Raw genomic sequence first — 19,504 nt, forward strand, 5'->3', positions numbered from 1 at the left:
ATGCGCCTTCCTGCGCTTTGGCTCTGTCACTGTTCCTGCTAATGCAACACACACCCACGGCCAGGCTGTGGATGGTGCTTACAGCATTGAGCCTCAACATGTGCTGCAGGATCCAGGCCAGTTCCCATCAAAGTCAAGCTGATTATTTTAATTAGCTTTGTTTCCTTCCAGCCCCCTGACTCTTTATTTTGTTTATTATGGTAACTGATTTGAATGTTACGTTGTTAACCTCAATCACAACCCAATTAAAAAGTCCACCATAAAATGCTGTGTCTTTGCCATCTTGACTTGGAATAATTAACGTGAGTAGTACAAAAATAACTCCCTCTACTACTTCTCATGACCATTTGGGGAATGTGGCACAGAAGTGAGGACCTTTTGCCATTTGGGACTGTCACCTGATGGCACTGACCCTTTCTGCACCATCACAGGCAGCATGGACATCTGGGCAGCCCTGAGAACCAAAAGAGAGGAAGGTGGAGAGGAGGGTGGACAGGTGGGAGCCCCATTATTCCTCTAATGCTTCCAAAGGGAAAGCAGGCTTCTTCAAAGCAGGAAAAACCCTTTGGGTGACAGTTTGAAGGGGACATGGTGGAAAGCCTGGAAAACTTGACCAGTGGCTAGATGGAGGTTACACTTCTAGCAGGACCAGTACCCAAGACTGCCTGTTCTGGGGAAAGGCTAGAGTCAGGTCCTTAATGAAACTGGCTTTACATTTGGGAGTTTTTGTTTTGTTTTGTGGTTTGTTTGTTTTAATTGTTCCTAAAACCCTTTTAGAATTGCATTCTAGTGTTAAAAAGCATTAGGATTGTATTTTCCCTTCTGCCAAAAGGAGAAAAGGGTTAAAGAAAAATTACTCATCCCAGGGATTGAAGGCTTTTTCTAAAGCACTGCTTGCTCTGGTCCTTGGGCTACATCTAGGAAAACTGGTCCTTGTCCATCAGTACCCCCAGAACAGCCTTTCTCTCCTTCCATTATCCAGAAACCTCCACAGATTTCCCTGCTCAGAAATATCCCTCTGCCATCAGCTTTCCTCCCCATGATAGCTCAGAAACCCATAAAAGCACTTTTTGCAATGCTGCGTGGATTAAATAAAGTCTCTTAGCCACCCCACCACACACACACACACACACACACACACTCTCTCCTGTATTTACAGATTGCAAATTGTCTTTACAGCCATGAGCTGCACACATGCAGATACAAATCTCAGCACAGCAGGGTCCTGGGTGCGCTGTTGCTGGAGCAGCAAGAAATGCTGCTGGTAGCCACTGGTGTGTTGATAGCTAAGGCAAAGCTGCGTCTTGTTCTCCAGGCTGCAAAGCCCGGGAAGTGGTATAAAAAAAGCTGGGCATGGATGTGTGCCAGGAGGTAGTAAATAAACTGGGAGCTCTGTTTTTCCTCTGGCTTTCACTCCAGAGCCTTGTCTGTCTGTGGAGGAGATTGCCTGGCTGCACTGGGCAGATTTCTCAGATTCTAAAACCGGCACTTTTATTTATTTTTTGGTGATGGGGAGGAGTAGGAGTAATTAACCCTGCTTTGTAGAGAGCCAGGTGAGCAGCAGGGAGCTGTGTGGACTCTGGATTCAGGCCAAAGGCAGTAAATGGCACGAGAGCAAAGTTCAGAGCTGCCTTCAATCCTCGTTCACATAATGAAAGCATGAAAGCAGATTCACACGATGGATGAACATGAAAAGCCAAACATATCGATCACTCCGTACATCGCTGGCAACCAGCTGTTCTGGCAGCAGTCTTACAAGGGCTCTGCTGCAGTCAGACACAAGATAATGAGGAGCAAGCAAAGGAGCCTGGATCGGGTGGGTTTTATGCCTAGGGAGAAACCCTGCTTGTCCTAGCATCACCTGTGCTGCTCTGATGTTGCTCACGGTGACTGTGTTTTCTAGATGGTGGACTCTGTCCAGCAAACGCATTTGCTGTGTGCCTGAAACCTGCTGCACAGAGGCAGAGAAGCTGTGGCAGTGCTGCAGGGAGCATCAGGACGCCAGAGCTGCCTGAAGGGCCCAAACATCCAAACCCTCTGCTTCCCTCAGGCTCTGCTGCACGACTAACAAAGCAGGTGGTGCGCAAGGTAAGACAGCATTTCACATTCGTTCTTCTCCGTGCAATTAGGCAGAACGAGGCCTCCGCACAGGCAGGGCAAGCGCTGCAGGCAGGGAAGGCAGCGGCACGGGGCTGGCTGCAGCGTGTGGGCACGGAGCAATGCTGAGGCCGGTGTGGGCAGGGGCGCTGGCAGGAGAGCTGGGGGTGCTGGGCAATGTAACCCTCACCATTTTGTCTGCCTCTTCATGCTGTTTTTTGTCTCAGCACAAATGCCCTCGGGTTTGCACATTGGGTGCTCACTGCCAGCTCGCCAGCTCCCTTCCCTGCTCCAGGAGCCCTTGGGGATACTCCCGGGCCTGTGACCCATCCACCTCCCCGAATCTGGAAGCCAGATCTTTGCAGATGGAGGCGGTGACCTCAAATTGTCCCTGAGCACGGATGGTCCTCTGGGAACCGATTTAAGAGTCTGAGAGGCACCTTAACGGGGGGAGGAGGGATGGGGGGCAGCAGCAGGACATGTTCACTTGGAGACCCACCAGAAAGGAGGTCCTCGGCCTGCTGGTGGCTGAAAGCACCAAGCCCCTCTCTCTCAGTGCCACAGCCCCAAGGAGGAAGGGCAGTGCAGGGAGAGCCAGCCCCCAGAGGGGGCTCACCAGCTTTTCCCATGGGAAGCACCTTCCCAAGGTTCCCTTTTGCTCGTACATCTGTGAAACTGTGCAGAGATGGAGAAGGAAAACCATGCTTCCCGTGACAGCACTGCTGCTGCCTGGTCCCCAAGCCTTTCTTTAGAAACATAAAAATAGAGATAACAACAAAACAAGACAATGCACTGTGTCACATTCTCCATGCCAAAGGCTGTGGCTAAGCCCTCATCCCCTGCCATGTCCTCAGAGCCTTTTCTCAGAGCTCCACAGGCTTCTGCAGCTCCTCCTTTGACCTTCCATCTGCAGCAGCAGAATTCTCCTCCAGGATTTTGATCTGGCTGTCTGCCTACAAGGGTGCCTTGTAGCTGGTTACCCATGCCCTGCTGACCTCCTTGCAACCTTAACCAAAGTTTCTGCTCCTTTCTACCACCAAAATAAATGTTGAACAGTCTTCTGTCTCTGCATCAGCCTGATTCTATTTTCAAACGGGTTCATATGGTTTTCTTCTAGGGAAAACGTATGAGCTGTGTGTCCAGGTCCTAAGGACTCCACACAGCTGCTCTGGAAGGCATTGTCTGACTCTATGGGCACAAAATACCCTTTTCTTGGATGCCCTTCTCTGTCCTTGTGGTTCTAGGGTTAGCTGTGGCTATGAGATATCTTTTTCATTTGTGACAAAAAAATGAAGGAGGATAATAACAGAGATTGCAGGAAGAGGAAAATAGCTTTATATTTAAGGAGTTGGATGCTGTTCTCAAGACCTGGAGTCTGTCTCCATTCCAGCACTTCTATGTGATGACAGTTGAAACCTCACCTTGTTATGGTCATTTCTTTCCTTTTTTTTTTTTTTTTTTTCTTTTGTATTTACTTGTCAGTTCCTTAGTGCTCACAGCTGTGTCTCTATTGAATGAGACAGTGTTTTCACCTCAGCAACTCTAGACCCAGGATGGCATTATTTCTTTCTCAGAAGTGCTCATTTTTCCCCATCAACCATATAGGCTGCCTACCCAACTCAAGCAACTAACTACCCAACAGCTGGGGCAGCAAGATGAATTTTACCTGGTGTGTCTGTCTGGGACTGGGGATATTTTTCCTTTTAGGCTCCGCAGTATTATTGTCCTTTCCTATCACTATATGATTATCTTTTTTATGACAGGGTTTTCCGACTCACAGGGTACAGTTCCTTGAACAATGCAGAACTCAAGCTAACAAAAAACAACCACCCAAATCTGAATAAAAAGGATGTTCAGCATTCAGGTCCAGAGCTGGAAGATTTTAAATGCAACCAGACTGCAGCTTATGTTAATACAATGTTCTGTGAGCAGAGCTCTCATTTGATTTGTCATTTATAAGTGACCAGTCTCAGTGCTACAGATGGATTCTGCAGCAGTCACTGGGGATTTCAGGAGAAGGGGGAAGCCAGGAGAGGCAGCAGACAGGAAGGGCAGTTCTGTAGTTTGCTAGTGCCTTACACACCTCCGCATTCATTCACAGATCAAAAGTACTTGCTCTTTACAACTGCTCAAACCCACTGCTATTGCTGTCTGTAGGATCAGGTCATCTACTAAGCTGTAGTCCAGAGGGAATTACTATTCTAAGAGAATACACGATTCCTTTTTTTTTTTTTTTTAATTTGTTTTATCTATAGAATCTATGAACAATGTTGGTATTGATTAATTTACCATAACATCGCACATTTCTAAATGAGGCCACATGTTTTTCATTGATAGATGCTCAGAAAGAAAAGCGTAGAGAGATGAAAGGTAAAGAGGTAAAATGAATCCAGGGAGAAATGCCACAAGATGAATCCTGGGAGAAATACCACAGGAAGTTTTGGAAATTATACTTTTAGAAATAAAAAGTTAACAGTTGGACTTGATGATCTTTTCCAACCTAAAATCTATGATTCTATACATTAGAAAATGAGAATTAAGACTGAGGTTGTGCCTTAGCTCTACTTCCTTCCTTAAAGGATGGTATCTCATTATTTTGATCTGTTTGTGTGCTGATTTATTAAGCCGTGCCATGCAGCTTCCATTATTCATACCATCTAATGTGTGGTAAAGTACAGCTTCATACTTTGGATTTGCTTGGACTTCCACTAGTAAAGGAGCTCATGAGAACAGGTCATGCTAGAAGAAAATCAATTCTTATAGATTTTTCCAAACCCTCTAATAAGACTGATAGCAAATCAAGAGCTAGCTTTGCTGTGAAGAAACCCCAGGCATTTGGTAACTTTTGGTAATTTCAGTTATTTACATAAACACGGAAAGCGCTTGGTACTACAAGTACTGTCTCTCTCTTTCAGAGACCTCAAGAGCTAAAGGCTCACAGAGCAAAATATCTGATTCTGCTATCAGGATTTGGGACTATGGCAATACCACAAATTATGAAACTGTGAAATATATGCTTTATGATCGAAAGAAAGTGGATTTTCAGACTTAAAGGAAATCGGTGCATCTGTTTCACTAACACGTTTTGAAAATGTCTGTCTGTGAAGCTTTGAGTCCTTCGTTTTTTTCAGTAATTTGGACTTACTCCTTGTAGCACTAGGAAGTAATGGGATGACTTCCAATACCTGATACTGCTACATCTGGAAAAGCCGCCCCTGGCACATGGCAGTGTCTGCATTAGATGAAAACACTAAGCAGAGACAGAATCAATGTCTCAGGAGGGAACATCTCTGTGGTCTTCTTTCAGTGTCACAAGTGTGAGACTCCTTAATGGCCTAGATGATTAAAATGATTTTCATGTGAGATGGAAAGAGAAAAGATGAGGATCACAAAGGCACGTGATAAATGTACCATGTGGTTAGGCATCGTACAGCTGCACCTTGACACTGTAACTCATGCAGATGATATTTGGATCACTGCAGGGATCAAAACAAGAAGCCATAAGCTTCATTCTTTCTCATGCTTGTCCCTGGTAGAAAATACTCAGTAAATAAGTAATTGGTTGTTTTCTCTCTCCAGAGGAGTCTGTATAAGAGAAACAGTTTAAACATAATTATGCCATAGGAGCTAACAGAATATGTCCATTCCGGCAGAGGCTTATGAGCAGCTTCTGATGCCACATTGGAACCTCACTGGCTTTTCAGACTCAAAGGGACTTTGCTTAAGTTCCCTTCTAAAGGAAACGGCTTCAGCTCATTATTTGCAGACAGCATCTGTCACTTTTCTATGCCAGTGGATGCTGATCGTCCTCAAAGAACATTGTACAAATGTGCAGACTGCTGTGTGTTGAGAAAGAACTGCTATTATATCAATTTTCCACTTGAAAGCAGCAATAACAGCAAAAAAAGCCTGAGCCACATGACTCTGTTGGATCTGGGGCACTTTCACTGAGGCATTCACCCTAAGTGAAAGACAAGAAACTAAAAGAGAAGGTATAGACAGTTTCAGTGCTGCCAGTGTGTTACTGAATACTCTTGCTAACCCTGGGAAATGCAGAAAATGGGTGCTTGTGGTCATACTGGTAGAGAAAGAAGATCCAAGGAGATCTCATCTGTTGTTTCATGTGGACCTGCTGAAGGATCTTCTGCTCACTGCAGCATGTAAGACTCACATGCCATTGGGTTGCATAAAAGATCTCCTGCAGCAAAAGCTGCCACAAAGTGCAGATTCTGTAACTTACAGAGCCCTTGAGGCTCCTGGTCTTGTGAAATCTGTAGGAGCTGAGTACATCATCTCCTTTCTTAGATCTGGACAAGGGATATTTGCTGTGCCTTGTGTTCCCATCAGCAAGCACAGCAGACATATGGAAGTTACAGGGAGATGGGATGCTGGTTCATCCCTCCATCCACCCACCTATCTAGTTACCCTGGCAAATACCACTTTGTTACCTAGTTCTGCTGCTACAAGTCCATCCGCCACTTTGATTGCTAACTGTAATGTGGGAGCCTCCAGGTACCTTCCCATCAGGGGCTCTATCCCAGCCAGCCAGACCCATTCCCTCTCCTGGGTTGTACAACGGGCAACACGCAGGTCTGTGGTGAGACTGAGAATGTCTGGCACAAGCAGACTTTTTCTGAAGTCCAACAAGCCACATTTGCCTATAGCAAGTAGGGAACAGTGGATAAGCTAGTAACTGGTCACTGCCCTCCAGCTCTGAGCAGCTTTATCTGGACATAGCCTACATACCTGCAGGAAGACACAGATGTGAAGACAGGGCATTTCAGGACATTTGATTCTGACTAGGACCAGCAGGTATTTTGGTGTGAAAGTGGGGCCAGAACAACAATTTCAAAATAAGAAAGCAGGGCACTTTCATGAGCAGTGTTACAGGAACACATTTGGTAGGAACACATTGATTGAGTTTTGAGGCTCCAGCCATGCATACAGTACATAATGCACCTAGGAAACGACAAAACTTACCATCCCTCCTTCAAGTCTCATGGCAGGTCTGACTGGGACATGAAGAGACATTTATTGTATGGCTGCTGCCACAGTTGTGCCCTGAGATTCCTGCAAACAGTTCACTCTGTGCATTTTGTACAGTTATTTGAGGCAGTTTACTCTCAGTGACTAGTGAGGAGTCTGGGTGACTTCTGGATGGCACAGGTTAAGTGAGACGACCTCACTCCCTTGAGTGCTAAAGTGAATGGAGAAATAAGGAGCAAATGTCAAGCAGCAAACACTTCTTGGCATGCCCTGACTTCTCTTACAAAGACAACTTCACTTCATGGGCCATATTCTCTAAAACCTCTCTAGGAGAATCCAGAAGATTGCCTGGAAGACAGACAGAGTACAGATGGAGTTACTGGCAAATCTTCCCCTAATTTTAGGGGAAGAAGATTCACTCTTTGTTACTCGGTAACTTGATCTTTCACATCTGCCTGTGTACCATCCTAAGCCAACCCTCAAACTTCAGTAAGGCTGGGGCTTTTGAACAGCTGTAGAACAGGCAAATATCACGGTCTTGGCTGCTCCATCTTCCCAGGCCTGGGCAAGGAGGCACTTACAGAAACTCTAGGGAAAGGAGTTTGAAGAGCATCACCCACTGACAAGCTCTACAACCTTGCTTGCTTCCAAGAATCTGTTCGCTTCCATGTAGGACAGTCAGAACTGGCATAATGGGAGGACAGTGGCCTGTGCCAGATCCATTTCTGAAGGAGGGGCAGAATTAGGTAATCTGCTCCTCTGGAAATGCTGAATGGAGAAACTTGAAAACCTGTAGGAATTCTGACTCAGCTGGCCTGCATCTCTCCATAGGAAGCTAAAGATTTCTCAGTATGATCAATTCAGATGTGTTTTCCCTATGTAAGAAAAAATGGAGTTTTCACATAGAAGGGCCATTTCAATTTTCATCAGCTAAAATTTTCATTGTTAAAATAATAGTCCTGAGGCAGGAGAAATAAACATTCTTCCTCTGACTGCAAAGGGAAACCAAGAAACCAAGTAACAGTCTGGTTCCTGTCTTCTTATCAAGTCCCCACCAAATTTTTATTTTTAGTTTTAGTTTGTTTATTTGTTTGTTTTTTCCCCCTCCCTGAAATACAGGAAAATGAATTTTGGAGAACTGACAGAAAGATTACATGAAATGCACTCTTTGCAAGATTACATGAAATGCCCTCTTTGCAAGGAGGAATTTAGAGAAGAGCAAGATTTAATATCAAATTAAAACCAGTTGATGGACATTCACTGCTACCCCAGCAATCAAAAGAGGAATGACTTTCCACAGCAAAGGGAAAGGTAGGGGTTTATGAAGAAGTATCTCTTGGTAGTGGGTTCTGATTGTCCATCTACACCTGTCCCAGGAGCACCTAATCCCCATCATGCTCCGAGAAGGATTGGAACCTGGACTGCAGAGATGTGCTCAAACTCCTCCCAGGGTTTTACCAACAATGTCAAAAAGCTGACATTCTGAAATGTGTCACTGCAGATGGATGACCCAGATAGCAAACCTGGCAGCTGGCAGCTGTTCTCAGGATATCGCTGTTGGCCTTTGGAGCTACAGGCCAACAAAATTTTCTGAATTTTCATTTTTGAAGGACCAAGTTTCTGACCTAGTTGACTGACATTTTAAAACACTTGTGGAATATTTTGAGGAGGTTACTTTGATCAAAATTTAAAAAGTGTACATGTATCTCTCAGCATACACATACCAAATGCATTTCATAATACACTTCAAGTTCATTCAAAAAGAAACAAACAAACAACCTTTAAATATATGGATGTTTTTTAAATCCTCAAAATTTCTGTTTCAGCTATTTTTTTTTCATTCATTATTTTTTTCATTCATTATTTTTTGCTTAACTGGTTAAAAATGTTGTCACTCTCCAAGGGATTCTGCTGCAATAGGAAGGGGCAGAATTTTAGAATGTATATGGATTTCAGGGAGCCCTAATTCATTCTGTGTTTCATTAGAATGCAAACAGCTTCTCTATACACTAGTTGTCCTCCAAAAGGGTTGGGATTTAGAATTAGATGGAATGTTTGAAAACTTCAGCCTAATTCTTCTCTCACTGAAACTAGTAGCAATGGCATTGCTGACCTCAGTGGGAAAAAATCAGGAATAGGGTTAACAGAATCTCACACCAGAGTGATGTGCTGGAATATCAATATTGCCAGATCAGCATATTTTGTCCCAAAAGGTAAGCTGTAAGTGACATTACAACTGAACGATACCCTTTTTACAGTCTTCCATCAGGTCCTCACATTGCAAAGCCATGCAGCAGGTATTTACATGTGATACTTTCAGCAGTAATCACAGATTTCTCATAGATGGTGTTTTAGCAGTCTTACTGCATGTCACAATTTAATATTGAGGTGAAACAAATCCTTTCTGTAGCTTTGCTCCTTGGAGCTGAGTGTCAGGCAGCAGCAGACTGAGCAGTCTCTGCTTGCAGCCAATTTACTTGAGCAAGGTTTTGAAATAACTTTGTGACAACCTCCTAATGAAACCAGGGACAGGGCTGTTCAGAGAAGTCTAATTGATTGCGAATGTCCACTGTTTCCCAGTTCTGGGGAAAGCATTGCAAGAGCCATAAATAAGCATTGTAGCTCATGGCTCATACATCATTTTAAACATTTGACCTTTTTGAAAAGATGGAAAGCAGCAAAATAAACAAAGGCTCTAATTTTGGTGTTCTAGCCACATTGGATTTATTAAATCTAGATGTGGAGAAATGAAAAAGGGGGCCTAGGAGTTTTCTGCATCTTCATTGCAGGGGGAACCCTTGCTGGGAGGGATCATAGAATCATAGCATGGTTCAGGTTAGAAGGGACCTTAAAGATTACCCAGTTCCAAACCCCTGCCACAGGCCACCCACTAGATCACGTTGGCCAAGGCCCCATCCAGCCTGGCCTTGAACACCTCCAGGGATGGGAATCCACAACTTCTCTGGGCAACGTGTTCCAGTGCCTCACCACCCTTACAGTGAAGAGTTTCTTCCTAAAATCTAATCTATATCTGTCCTCTTTTAGTTTAAGACCACTCTCCTTTGCCATATTGTTATCAACCCAAGTAGAGAGTTCTCCTCCATCCTTTTTATAATTCCCCTTTAAGTGTTGAAAGGCTGCGATGAGGACACCCTGGAGCCTTCTCTTCTTCATGTTGAACACCCCCAGCTCTCTCAGCCTTTCTTCATAGGATAGGTGCTCCAGCTCCTTGATCATCTTTGTGGCCCTCCTCTGGACCTGCTCTAACAGCCCCACATCCTTCTTGTGCTGGGGGCCCCAGACCTGGATGCAAGACTCCAAGTGGGCCCTCACCAGTGCAGAGTAGAGGGGGATAATCACCTCCCTCAACCTGCTGGTCACACTTTTTTTGTTGGCCTTCTGGGCCGCAGGCACTGCTGGATCATGTCAAGCCTTTCATCCATCAGAACCCCCAAGTCCTTCTCTGCAGGGCTGCTCTCAGTGAGTTCTCCTTCCAGCCTGTGATCATACCCAGGATTGTCCCGCCCCAGGTGCAGCACTGGTTGCACTGGTTTAACTGAGGTTCAACTTAGACTGGTTGAACCTCATTAGGTTCATGTGGGCCCACTTCTCTGGCCTGTCCAGGTCCCTTTGGATGGCATTCCTTCCTTCTTTGGTATCAACCGCAGCAGCTTTGTGTCATCTGCAAACTTGCTGAGGGTGCACTCAACCTCATCGTCTATATCATTCATGAAGATATTGAAAAGCACCAGTCCCAAGACAGACCCCTGAGAGACATTGCTCATAACAGGCCTCCACCTGGACATGAAATGCCCATGGGTGGCTTTGCATCGCCCCATGCTCCAGCCGTTCTCAGCAACCGTGGTACCACCAGCAGCCTTCCTTCCCCAGCAGTGGATGAAGCCATTTATTTGCTGCTTGGGATTTTTTAATTTTTTTTTTTTTCTATGTGAAATCATACATCTCTTGAGGAGATAATGTGTATAGCATAAAAAAATAAGTGAGGCAGGTCTGCACATATGTGGTTTGAGATGAATTAGCAAAGCAAGGTTGAAATACGGTTGCTTCTAGAGCTATGTAGGAGCTGGCACTGGCACAGGCATCACAAACATTGAGAGTCCAAACAATTCTTCAGCAAGTCTACTAAAGTGACCTTGGTTGTCCTGAAAAGCACAGATTCACTACTGAAGCTGCTGATAGATGAAGATAATGCTATGTCTTTTCTAATTAGATTTTTAAGTGCTTCAGGGTGAGGACTGACTTTTCACAGGGGACACTACAACATCCAGCAGGATGAAGCTCTGAAGCAAGTCAGAGCATCTGGCTTTATTATATGAATAATGACCAAATCATAAGTAGCATAATAATAAGATGAAAATTGTATGATGGAACAAGAAGTAACACTAGTAATATGATAATAACAATAATTATAGTCCTGTTATTAGTTATAATTATCCCACTGTGTTCGACAGACCTGATCAGAGGTCAGGTTCAGCTGGGGAGTGTGTCCAAATGTAACTGGTCACATTGTCCATGTGCGAGGAGCCCCGGAGAGGAGCTGGTGGCTGTGGAGGTTCCGTCCGGGTACAGCTTGTCCCTGAACGTCTCAGGGCGCTGTCGTATATTTAGTATTACAGGTCAGGACAGTGAGCTAGTGACCTGGAGATGGGGTGAGAAGCTGAGTCTGAATCAGAGGTGTGGGTGACTAAAATGGGCCATCTGGGAAGCACTTCTCTGCCCACGTTGCCTTTCTGACAATGAGGAGTCCAATCTAAAGCAGTAATTTAAGGTTCTCTGGTTGTAGTGCAGAGAAATAGGCACTTCCAAGCTCATTTATCAGACACAGGCATGTCTGAACTTAGACCACATGCCTTATTTTTGGCAATTCAGATTCTTAGGGCTTCAGATGGCCACGTTTACATTGGGTGTAATAACACTTTGTCATCTATATTTAAATTGTCAGTGTTTTGGGAAACAACTATTTTTTACTGCAGCTATACTACACTGATCTTACTTGGACTCTGTAGATCCTACTGAAGTACCGTTAATCTACGGTAACAATAATTACAAACAATGCCTTATTTAAATAAGTACAGTGATCAGCCATTCTGGTTTCTTTTGAGGAATATCTCCTAAGCTTTCTGTTGTGAATAGATAAAATATTCCGCTATTGATCTGTGAACACTGTTGACCACTGACACAGGCAGTAAACTGGCACAGCTGGGAAGTCTGGAATTGAGAGAAGCTTTCTGAAATACCTCTTGCTCTTGTGCAAACTGGAATAACAGTAATAATTTGTCTGCTCCTGTGTTGGCATGCTATGATATCACCCAAAACAGAGAACAGCAATGGGAAGTCTCCTGAGATATTTCCCCTTCTGGAGAGGCTATGAGCTGCTTTGCAATTCATGCTGAACTACTGGAACACAAAGAAGTGCCAGCTAGGGATATCCTCCTGTGCAAGTCACGCCCAGCCATGGCTTTATTCCTGTTATTTTAATTAAGATTTTCAACTGAAAATTGATTCTCTTAAAATACTGGAGACCATTAGAGTGCTCCAGAGGACTCTACCTGGTGACCTACAGCATTCTCAAGCTGCCCCTTACTATCCTTTCAAGAGAAGACAGTAAGGTGCATTCAGTTAACTGTATGGGGTGGGGATATGGCACTTTTTTCTCCAGTCCAGACCCTCCAAAATCTTGTTTTAGCACTTGCACTTCACTGGACAAAATGGGAATTGCTGGAGGTGGAATTGTCTCCTCACCAAGGCCGTGACGGTGCTTCACTGCCAAGTGCCACTGTCATTAGTGGACATGACTGGTGGAGCAGCATCGGTGTTGCACTTGCATGGATTCTTTTCTGACATGGCTGTGAAGCATCTGTCACCAGCAGCTTTCCCTGTGCAAACCTCACTAGGCATCAAGAATAAAGCTAGTATAGCCATGACCTGTAGATTTCTTTATTTTTTTTTCTTTTTTAGGTTTTGAATCATTCTTACCAAAAGAAACTCACATAGGGTCAGTGTGATAGCTCCCTGAGCAGAGAATGGGACATAAAATCAGCTGGACTGTACCCCATGCAGGCAAAAATGCATTTGTCCTCCACAAAGCAGGCATGAATCTTAATTCATGTGTGACTCCTCCATTAAGTAGCCCATTGCCCAGTACTTATTGTAAAGCAGATGCACATGTGGGTGCACAGCAGAGATTTTCCTTAGCCTTTTCCCCCTCATCTGTTCTGTGTCAAGTGAACTCCACTGACTTCAGACCAATCCGTTAAAGACTTATAGTCTGTCTTTGAAGACCATTAACAGCTAAACTTACTGAATCTATGTTGGTATTTCTGATAGCTCCTTTCCTCCCTGTCTGCACAAGAAGAGAGAATTTGGGGTAAACTAACAGCGTATGCTGAACCTCTCTAGAGAAGGGCTTCACTGGTAGCCTGGGTAATAAAATAATGTATCATATAGGAAACACTATGAGTAGGCATTTTTTCATCCAACAGCAAAATTAGATTCAGATGAAAAATATTTTTTTCCTCCAAATGTGTATTTTGAATTTTAAAATTCTGAACTTGTTCCTATTTTACTGGTTTTCTTCCCCGTGTTTTCTGGCTTTGTGGTTTTATTCAGAAAGCTGTATTCCTTTTGTGAGTGTGTGCACACATGTATTTCTGAATAATTGATGTGGTCTAACTGGGATTGTTCATTACTGTCAACCTCCTTTGCAATCCTATAATTTTGACATCTATATGTTTTTCCTCAATTTTACATTGGGTTGACCCCAAATTACTATGAAGCAAGGCTAACTCTGAGACTAAATAAAATGATGCCTCTGTAAATTGAGAATGTATTAGTTATGTCATTGGATGGATTCCCTGACAGGAGCTTAAACCAAGCACTTAAGAACTGTCTTCAGCATCTTATTGTCTCTGACGAGATCATGATTCAGACTACTCAAGCAGTATCTCAAGTAACCCTCGGGGAGTAGAACTGGATCCAAGGACAGCATTTTGATGCATAGGTTAGCAATGAATTCAGGTTTAATTACCTTGTCTCTACCAGCTTAAAGGAAGTTGTCAAATAAGATCACAGAGGGTACAGACAGCCATGCCCAGGTATGCAACTGGAGCCACAAAAAGCTATGACAACACAAAAATAAATGCTGCCGTCAGACGTAGCCAAGCCAGGGATCCTCCAAAAGATTCACCCAGTCAACCTCTCCTGCCCCTCAAAAAAAAGAATCCTACACCATGCAAGCATGTACCCAGCAGGGAGAGGTCTGCTTGACCTATCACAGAGCCTTGACCACACTGTATTAACCAGCTACACCACCTCATGTTTTATGGGTTTTGTTTGTTTGTTGTATACATCCTTGTCTCATACAACCCTGAGAACTGGTTGTTTTCAGGTTCTCCTTCCAGCCCACATTTGGCTAGTGGTTCAGCTTCTTGGATGTTTTTATTTTGTTTTTAAGCTGTATTTTCAGGTCACGGTTTAAACTTTTTTTTTTGGAGGATTGCAACTCCAAAAGAATGAACCACCCAGGCCTCGATAAAGAGTTTACAAAGTGTATCAATACTGCCAAGTTACGGCTGCATGTGCTTCAAAAATCCCTGCTACTTGCAAGAAATCTATGCAGTTCACGTATATATTAGCCAAATGTGGAGAAACAGAATTCAGTGCCATTCAGAGCAAATAATATAATGGACTGAGAAATACTGCAGTTCAAAATTCAACCCATGGCACAAAATATTTGTGAGAAACCACTCCATATAGCCCCACGCTTCTCTATGTGCTAGATGAGAATACTTGAAGAGCCTATTTCCCCAGTCATGATGGTCAAGGTCTAAATGTAAGTTTTCCCAGCATTTTCTATTGTTAGAACCAGTTTCCAATTAATAATGACTTTGAAAACTTGAATCCATTGGGCCAAACCTCTCCATGTTAAATGCATTCCTCAGGGTTGATTTTCTTCTTTTATTCTCATTCTCATTCTCATTCTTAATTTTCTTATTCATACTTATTATTGTTATTATTTCCCCTGAAAGATGTTTAATCATTTACCACGTAAAAAATAGCAAGGAAAGGGTTTGCCTGTATTTTAATAACTTCACTTTTTTATTTTGAAGCAGGGGTTTGAAGACCTGCAGTTTGAAGAGCACGTGGGGTAGGGCACTATAGGGGCTCTATAGGGGCACTATAGGGCACTCCTTTGCTACTACTTCTTAGTGTTCCACTGAACTGTAAAATGGGTCTGAAATTCCAGGAGCAGAGCTACGGAAACATTCTGCTCTCATACCTACAGCTGAAGGCAATGAGATTGTGCATACAAGTGCTATAAAATGCTACAAGCAGAAGTATTTTGTTCATGAACTGCAATATTTGACAGAATACAGAAAGGAGTTGGTGAAGATAACTTATTTGATAAAAGAGTCAGGAGTACATGAGAGTAAAAATATCTAATTTAGGATTAGTAAATTGTCTATACTGACCACTTTGGCTTTAATCTGAGCAGAGCTACCTGGTTGTAATAAATATACCACACCTTCCCTTAAAAATGGTGTGAAAGAAAATGAAATGAAAAATACCATGACAGAATTAATATGCTCTGATCATCTTAGAAAAGGTGATGAGGAAACTGATATTTCTGTATTCAGTGCAGACCATGGACAATATGCAGTAAAGCATGCCTGGCACCATGAATACACGGAGAGCTTAATGACATACTGAGCAGGTACCCAATCAGATATAGCATCTATATTGTGCTCATGATGAGTCCAGAGCTCTGTGCAATCGCATGAAATCTCAATTGGAATATGTACATGTAAATGAGCCCAACTCAGAGTTACCTCAGTTCTGTCATTCTTGCTAGGAACTGGGAACATGACTTTTTTTAATGCAGCAATTTGGGGGTGAAAAAAATGACATGGTCAAGACTCTGTGCACCTTTGCTGGGTTTTGCAATGGAGACTGAAAGCGTCTGATGATGGCTGCTTTTAAAAGCTGAGGTGATATGCCCTGACCACAAGGAGCACGTTGCTGTCAACAAGGAGCACATCCAGATGGCTTTAAGGAAACTCTAGATTCAGATTTTGTTTTCAGGAACCAGCTACATGTGAGTTCCCATGCTGAATATTGACAGTTCACACAAATTCCCAGCACTGCTGAAGGTTGCTGATATCTCTCCTTTGCATTTAAACATGCAATAAAAGTTTTTAGCCATTATCTGCTTTCATTGCCCCTTCTTATGCTCAGCCAGCCCAACAAAGGGCTTTGCCAGCCTCCTGCAGTAACCTGCCTTTTCCACACTGGGTGTTGGGGGAGGGGGAACGAAGAGCTCAAATAGAATTGCTTTAGGTTCCGGGGATGACTGTTCTGTTGCAAAATAAAGGTGTTGTGAAAGTTTCCCCATCTTTGAGGGATCAAAAGGAAGCGTGAAAATTATCTGGTTCTTTGTGTGAGATCAAGGAAGTAAGACCACCAGGAAAGTCTTCAGATGATGACAGGACTTCCCATACCCTCATGATTCTGGCTTCTCTAGGACTTTTTTAGTCAGTAATTATATTTGCAGGACTAAGGTTTTAGTTTGGCAATTCTTTTCATTTTGAGGGAAGTTAGTAGTAATTACAAGTTTCCAGGCTGGTCGTTTCATAAAAGAACAGAAAAACCTCAATTACAAGAGAAGAAGGTCACTAAGGCTACTGCTCATTCTCTTCTTCTAACTTTTGCTTAAATTGTCAGTGAAGATGGCAGCTGGCATCGAATGGGGTGCCCTATTCGATGTATATATAGCCCCATTTCAGCATCTTCTCCAGGTGGAAGTAGAAGGGAATGCAGGTGACCAGGCTGCCTTACCCTGATGCAGCAGTGCCCTCCATGCCTCTTGGCTTTTAAACTATCCTGGCTGTCATCTTATTGCTCATTTTGAATTATGATATTAATAGAAATAATGTTAATTTAGCCATTAAATTCAATTAAAGTGAAATGCTGACAGCTCCTGAGTCACTAAAAAGCACCTTGTAAAATTTTCAATAGTGCTCTCAAAATGCAGCCAGATGTTCTTTGCACTTTGAGTTACCTAATGTCTAAGAAAAGTTAGTGGTTTGACCCAACTGTATTTATTGCCTTTAAGCCTAGGTATTTGATGTTTCTGAAGATGAGATAAAGGAGAAGAACCTCCCACACTACCTGTGAAGCCATGACCAACTCCGGGGACACAATGATTTCTTTAACAGTGCTGTGAGTCTCTTTGTGTGTACGGTAAGTTGTGTTGTGCCTGCAATCCAAAATAAAGGCCAGCACATGCCACTAGTGTGCTTCATGCAGAGTGCACCAATGAGTACATACATGGACTTTCACAACTACATCTTCAAAAGCTGTTTGAGGTGAGCTGAAGTCCTGCTGTGCTCTGCTGTTGGGCTTGTGTGGTTCAGACACCAAAGCATGGTGTCTGATGGGTATGGGCTATGTGTAAGGGTTTTCTTTTGTTCTTTCATATTTTCATACAGGATGCATGGGAGCAGGTTGTCTTGCCTTGAGACACTGCTTGTAGGAAGGGCAGAAGGCCTTTGGATGCCTGTCTCACCCCAAGGATATAATTCTGTAGCTGCCCATCCTCCTCTGCAGCATCGCCCAGCCATGAGGTCCTGCTGTTGCCTGTGGTCCAAATTGCACATGACTACTGATTTTTTTTCACAGGTTTCACTAAACACATGGCTACAGTCAGGTAATGCAGGTTCTGCTGAAAGCCTAATGCAGAGTGTTACAACTCCTGTACAACTCAGGATGGATTTTCATCTGTACAGCTTTGCAGGTAGTCACGTAGCTAAGTGACACTGAGCTGAGAAATCTATAAAGTGGAACGTCTTTGTTAGCCATCTCATGGAATTGTTAATGTCATCTTTAGCTCTCATTCATGCCAATTAGCCAAAGCCCCATGGAGGAGGACTAGATATATAATTCCAGCTCGAACTGTTGCGTCATGTGTGGTTGCTGCCACAGGTCCTCAGCTCAGACTCATCACTCATCCGGCTAGTCACAGGGGTACTCTGGCAGTCCCATCCGGATGATGCTTATTTAGTCCCTTTGGTCCCTCAAAGGTGGTTACAACATCAATACTACACATTTCCTTTCCCCTCCACTAAAATAGGGCAGCCCCAATAATTTTCCTTATATCAAACTGGATTAAAGGCTAGCAATTCCAGCGCTGTCTAGGGGATTCAAACACCCTGATTGCCAGTGATACCACTAGAATCCAAATAGCAGAAATCTTTCTAAATGCTTCCACACTGCTTTCGCCTACAGCAGCCACCAGCAAATCTTTATTTTCCTTCTTTTCAGCCCAAATGTTTTTTTTTTTTTCCTAATGTAATGTACTTCCTGATTACATTTGCCTGTATCATTCTATATGCTATTTAAAAATGACATTTATTGTTAAATAAGCCCTACTCATTTATACAGTCATCACTCAACCATACTAATGAGAGGCTAACTACAATTTGTAAGCTGCCGCTTTTCTTTCCCTTCTGTAATTATATCAGTGATACTCAATCTTTTCTGCCCTGTGAGCCACAAGGCCTATTCTGTGTCACTAAAGAGCTGGGTGCCTTCTCCACAAAATATTATTTCTGAACAGGGGTCAAACAGCTGGAGGACATAAGGCCTCAGCCCTATTGACATTTCCTTTGCCCTGAAATGGTGCTGATTATCTCTCCAAGTGTTCTGGAGACTGTGTTTTGCTTAGAAGCTTTTCTGAGTGCCACTTGAGCTCCTGATATCTTCTGCAAAGATTTTTAGGATGAAGAGGGGTCCAGATTCCCATCAGCACCACTAAACACAAGTTTTCTACCACCCTCGCTGTGCAAGACACATGGTATGTTCTCACTTTTGCTTGGCCTTCTCCTGGTCTTCATCTGCCCAACACTGTCACTGAGAACATGGCTGTCTCACTTGGGAGCAAATAAAGGGTTTATCGACTTTTTTTTGATTGCAATTTTTCCCTGCTGCACAGGAGAGGGTATGGCTCTGCTGGTAGCAGAAGTCCTGCTGACAGCAGCTATTGTGATCTGCCTGCCCAGCTCTTGCCCCAGCTCTGTGCTGGAAACCACACAAAACAGAAGTTTTCCAGCACTGTGCCCAGGCTCTTGGGCACAGGTGCACTTACTAAGTTGAAGACACTTGGCAAATGGCTTACAGGTGTAGCCTTCTCCACTAAATCCACGTCTGATCCTGGTGTTACCAGGGCAGCCAGATGCCCAGGCCATGCCTTTCTACAGGGCATGAAGGGGATGACACTTTAGCAGCTTTAGCATCTGAACCAAATGCCTGAGGCACCCTCAGAGTCCTACAGTTGGGAGGAAAATTGCTCCAAGGCTAAGCCTTGCCCACAGCAGCTCCAGTGCCAGGTCCTGCCTCTCCCTTT

At 43.6% G+C, this 19,504-nt stretch overlaps 1 protein-coding gene and 1 long non-coding RNA gene across 7 annotated transcripts in view; one reads left to right on the top strand and one right to left on the bottom strand.

The window, feature by feature from the left end:
* SHISA6 (shisa family member 6) overlaps nucleotides 1-19,504 on the bottom strand; it is a 260,223-nt gene that overhangs the window by 159,708 nt on the left and 81,011 nt on the right. The gene's annotated exons all lie outside the window — the stretch shown is intronic.
* On the top strand, nucleotides 1,651-18,006 carry LOC311420669. The gene is made up of 3 exons (XR_014684462.1): nucleotides 1,651-1,816; nucleotides 1,904-2,088; nucleotides 17,216-18,006. It is a non-coding gene; the product is annotated as an uncharacterized lncRNA (long non-coding RNA).

Source organism: Aythya ferina (genome assembly GCF_964211825.1).
Source record: "Aythya ferina genome assembly, chromosome: 18".
Classification (NCBI taxonomy): Eukaryota; Metazoa; Chordata; class Aves; order Anseriformes; family Anatidae; genus Aythya; species Aythya ferina.